Genomic DNA, 6,075 nt, shown 5'->3' with positions numbered 1-6,075 from the left:
GCTCTTATTCTTTAAATTTTGTGTTTGCTGCGATCAGTATTTGGTATTTTATTGTAATTATTTCTGACATTTACTTTTTTTTAGTATTTTAAGTAGTATTTTGTAGTATTTTTAATAGATCTAAATTATAAGATATTTTATTTATTTTATTTGATATTCTTTTTTAGAATATTCAAATCGTAGTTTTTCCATTTATTTTTAAAAATTAAAAATTAAATAAAATAAAAACCCAAGCCTAATTGTCATTTCAGCACATAAGAAAAACACAGCCAAATTATGCCGTTTCGGCACATATGCGTTACGACAAACAAATTCAATGGTCCTATCAGTTACGAGATTCATGAGAATTTCTCGGCTCGACTCATGTAAACACTTAGTTCGATTCGGCTCGACTCACGTGCTCGAGAGCCGACTCATATTTTTAATTGATATTTTCACCTACTTAAACAGTGTACTTCATATTTACTTTAAACCAAGTAGCAAGACATATTTTTATACAACTATATCTTATATTTTTTTAGCATGTTTACATATACAAAACATCAAATAGTCTACATAATAGCAAATATGTGAAATATGTGAAATTAACACTGAGCTGCTTAACTATTTTTATATGACTATATCTTATAATGAGCCGAGTAGTCTACATATTTTTATTTGACTATATCTTATATTTTTAACATGTTTACATATACAAAACATCAAATACTCTAAATTTGCTTTTAGAGTTATCGCTCTGTCAATTTTTTTAGTAATTTTTAGAATTAAGCATTCTTAATTTTCTCTTATAATCTCTAATTATTCGATCTCATTAATATTTCAAATTCCAACTACTACTATTGTTCTTACTGGTGATTAATTAAAAAAAATTAGTTTCAATTTAATAGCCAGTCAATTATCGCTCTTCTTTTGATATGCAATCAATTATCGGTTCATCTTTTAAATTGTGTTTATCATGGTGGGCAAGTTTCTAATTTATTCATTGGAGAAAATCAATTGGAGAAAATTAACTGAAGGAAAAATATCAATTTTGTTTGATTCTATTCTATTTTAATTATTTTTTATAGTTTTCTGTTACTTTGCTTAATATTCAAATTAAATGTTGCCGCGTAGGATTTTTTTTTTCATGACTTTTGCAGTACAGTTAGGGCTGCTAATGAGTCGAGCCGATTCGCGAATCAATGAATTAAGCGGCTCAATATTTCATAATAAATCGGACTCGAAACTGAAAAAAAAATCCAAATTTGTCTCGGCTCGATTTTGAAAAAAAAAAATTGACTCAGTTTGATTCATGTAAATACTTGGCTCCACTCGATTTGGCTCGTGAACTCTCACGAATTCACGAGCTAGCTCGCGAGCCGACTCGTATTTTTAAACTATTAATTAAATTTTGTCAAATCGCTCGGCTCGGCCAGCGCGGCGTAAAATTGTTAGATGCTATCAGACAAGGAAATATATTGCCAGTCAAGAACGTGGGTCCCACAATAATACTTCTTCTATAAGAAAATTGATATGGCTTTAAGTTTCTTAATTTTGTCCAAATTTTAGCCGGGACCGTCGTTAGTTAGAAAGTGAAATGGTCAAAAAGTCAAATAGAGTTCCATTCTATTCCATACAATTAATTAAATTCGGTAAGTTTGAAATAGAGTGAGAATAAATGATATTAAGCTTATTTAAATTTATAAAAAAAAAATCACACTTTTATTATTTAACTTAATTATTCGTAGAATATTAGAGTGAAATAAAATGAATTCAGATGCAAAAATTAATATTTTCAAATAAAATATGCAGATTGTGTTGAATAGTTTGAATCGATTCCCTAGAATTAAAAAAAATGAAACCAAAGTATGAGTCACTTTACAACATATCTTAGTCACTGCATATTAGCTTTGAATTTTCTTTTAGAGGCAAATCTTCACTTTTTAAGAAAATAAACTGATTATTGTTATCACTACTTAGCAGTGTATATATGTTCATTCAGTCCATATAAGATATTTAAATGATATATCTTTTATCATAATATGTAACTTTTTGTACAGTCACCTTATGTATTCAAAGTTTTTAATAGTGATTATTACTGTACTTAGGGCAGCTGATGATTAAGGTTTGGCTCAAACTCGGTTCGGCTCAATGAGAAAAGCAAAATGATTTGGCTCTTAACTCGGCTCGATTTTGAAAGAAAAAGCTCGGCTCGACTCAGCTCAGCTCATGTAAACACTTGGCTCGACTCGACTCGGCTCAAGAGCTCATGAGCCGACTCATATTTTTAATTGATGTTTTCACCTACTTAAATAGTGTACTTCATATTTACTAAACCAAGTAGCAAGGCATATTTTTATACAACTATATCTTATATTTTTAGCATGTTTACAGATACAAGACATCAAATAGTCTACATAACAACAAATATGTGAAATGTGTGAAATTAACTCTGAGCTGCTCATCAACTATTTTTATACGACTATATCTTATAATGAGTCAAATAGTTTATTTTATAATGAGCTGAATAGTCTACATATTTTTATTCGACTATATCTTATATTTTTAACATGTTTACATATACAAAACATCAAATACTCTAAATTTGCTTTTAGAGTTATCATTCTGTCAATTTTTTAAGTAATTTTTAGAATTAAGCATTCTTAATTTTCTCTTATAATCTCTAATTATTCGATCTCATTGATATTTCAAATTCCAACAACTACTATTGTTCTTACCGGTAATTAATTAAAAAAATTAGTTTCAATTTAATAGCCAATCAATTGTCGATTTTTCTCTTCTTTTGATATGCAATCAACTATCGGTTCATCTTTAAAATTGTGTTTATTATGGTGGGCAAGTTTCTAATTTTTTCATTGGAGAAAATCAACTGAGGAAAAAATATCAATTTTGTTTGACTATATTCTATTTTAATTATTTTTTATAGTTTTTTGTTACTTAATATTAAAAATTAAATGTTGTCGCGTATGATATTTTTTTTCATGACTTTTGCGTACAGTTAGGGCTGCTTTATTTGCATTTTTACAAATATGTGGAGCAGACATGCAGGTCATTGTTCGGTATCCTCTTCAGATTGATTCCTGTTGTGTGGTGTTGTAGGCTTGTGGGTCATGTACAGTTAATCTGTACCGCTAAGTCTTGTTTTAAGTAAATTCAATTTGTGGTTCTTGAGTTTTCAAAAGTTGTCAATTTGTGGGTCATGTACAGTTACTAACTTTTGTGATTATCACTTACAGAATAGCTTTCTTAAGCTTATAATTTATTTTTCCTCTATAAACAATATTAGGCCAGCGAAGTTTGTGGTTTTTCACCACCCGTCTAGTTTTCCACAATTCTAGTGTTCTATTATTTTTTTCTCTCTCTCTCTTGCTTATCTCGGTATCGTGTTGTGTTATTGTGCGGCTACCTCGAGTTTACAGTAGCAAGGTATATTTTTATACAACTATATCTTATATTTTTAGCATGTTTACAGATACAAAACATCAAATAGTCTACATAACAGCAAATATGTGAAATATGTGAAATTAACACTAAGCTGCTCAACTATTTTTATACGACTATATCTTATAATGAGCCGAATAGTCTACATATTTTTATTCGACTATATCTTATATTTTTAACATGTTTACATATACAAAACATCACATACTCTAAATTTGATTTTAGAATTATCGCTCTGTCAAATTTTTTAGTAATTTTTAGAATTAAGTATTCTTAATTTTCTCTTATAATCTCTAATTATTTGATCTCATTAATATTTCAAATTCCAACTACTAATATTGTTCTTACCGGTAATTAATTAAAAAAAAGTTACAATTTAATAGCCAATCAATTGTCGATTTTTCTCTTCTTTTGGTATGCAATCAATTGTTGGTTCATCTTTTAAATTGTGTTTATTATGGTGGGCAAGTTTCTAATTTTTTCATTGGAGAAAATCAACTGAGGGAAAATATCAATTTTGTTTGAGTATATTCTATTTTAATTATTTTTTATAGTTTTCTGTTACTTTATTTAATATTAAAAATTAAATGTTGTCGGATTTTTTTTTTCATGACTTTTGCGGTACAGAAATAATCACTATTAAAAACTTTGATTACATAAGATAGCTGTAAAAAAATTACACATTATGATAAAAATATATCATTAAAATATCTTATATGGATTGAATGAAAATGTATACACTGCTAAATAGTGACAACAATAATCAGTTTATTTTCTTAAAAAAGTGAAGATTTGAATCTAAAAGTAAATTCAAGTAAAACTAATATGCAGTGAATAAGATATGTTGTAAAGTGACCCATAGTTTGGTTTTATTTTTTTTAATTCCAAGGAATCGATTCAAACTATTCAACATAATCTGCATATTTTATTTGAAAATATTAGTTTTTGCATCTGAATTCATTTTATTTCACTCTAATATTCTACGAATAATTAAGTTAATAATAAAAGTGTGATTTTTTTTATAAATTTAAATAAGCTTAATGTCATTTATTCTCACTCTATTTCAAACTTACCGAATTTAATTAATTGTATGGAATAGAATGGAACTCTCTATTTGACTTTTTAACCAACGAAGGTCCCGGCTAAAATTTGGACAAAAGAAACTCTAAAATGATATTAGTCATCCATATTATTCGAATATTTACGAATAGAATATCCATTATCCGAACATTTGTGGATACTGATAAGGATGTGAATACAGGTTAAAATGGATACCGACATAATTTCGACATTCAGAATATTTGGATATCTAATTAGCAAGATATATGTTTTATCTAACTAATAACTTCTAACGGAAAACAGTTAGGTGGCTCACTATCATGATTGGATACCTGATATGGATGCTAGTTTATTTATAATATTTATATTTTTTTTATATATTGTACTACCAAATAATTATTTCACAATAATTTCCATTCATTGCATAAGATTTGAATAAATTTTACTTTAACATCCAAATTATATACATAATTGTATTCTATCCATTTAATATATATCTTCTGAATCCATATATATCTTGTGTTCAATTGTTTCTATATTCGACAAATGAATAAAAAAAAACAAAAAGGCATACGGATATGGTCTAGCCACTGTCTGATCCGTTTTCACCGTAATTACTATACATTAGTAGTTAAAAATAGTCTTATGGAAATAAGAATTTGCTAATTTATGTCTCTAAATCTCAATAATTTAAAAGAGAGGAAGAATTGATAACCGAGGAAAACATGAGAACCACCTGGTAGCAACTTGGTAATTGGTATGCCCCTATACTGAGACCCGGAGTAGGATGAAATAGGTATTAAAACAACATATTGCCTGGCCAATTGATATTAGCTGGTCAGAACAATTTTTAAAAATTTAGAAGATTGGCTTGGCACCATTATTGGTAAAAGAACTACTGGTATTTTATTACAACTCAGTATTTAAATATTAATAGTGACGCCCCACTTGTTTCAGGTTTAATGTGAAGGTTCTATATAAAACATTATTTTTTGTAATGATATTTATTCGGATTTATTTTTTGACTTTTTGCTAGTATGAGTTCTGTGCATTGTGTTGTATCATATATTAATGGAAGTACTTGCAAGGAAACTAATTGGATCGGGTTTGGTTCATAGTATCTCTGATAAGAACAACAATTCAATTTTTAGCATAGTTAGGGCTAAAGTGAACAGCTGTTCTGTTGAATTTCTATATTAATCGTTACTGTATATTGCCCATATTGGGCTTTACATTTGGTCCATTTTCGCATGGACACCTGCTAATGGGCGGGTTTCAATTCATAACCGGCCCGTATTGAAATTTGAATGATAAATGTCCAGTCCATAACCGGCCCGAACTTGAGGAGCTTTTGACCATGTTCAGCTCGTCCAACTTGGATCATTACATACTCCAGTTCATAACCGACCCTGTTCGGACAAAAATAGATGGACAACCAATGAATATTCATTCGACAACCAACGGGTTTTGTATGGACAATAACCGGTTTTAATGATGCACATTGCACAGTATGAATGTTGGATCATTACATATCTCTCTTTATAATAATTGGCAGCAATTTTTTTCCGATAAAAT

Source organism: Carex rostrata, chromosome 18 (genome assembly GCF_964058835.1).
Source record: "Carex rostrata chromosome 18, lpCarRost1.2, whole genome shotgun sequence".
Lineage (NCBI taxonomy): Eukaryota > Viridiplantae > Streptophyta > Magnoliopsida > Poales > Cyperaceae > Carex > Carex rostrata.
This window is presented reverse-complemented; position numbering follows the sequence as displayed.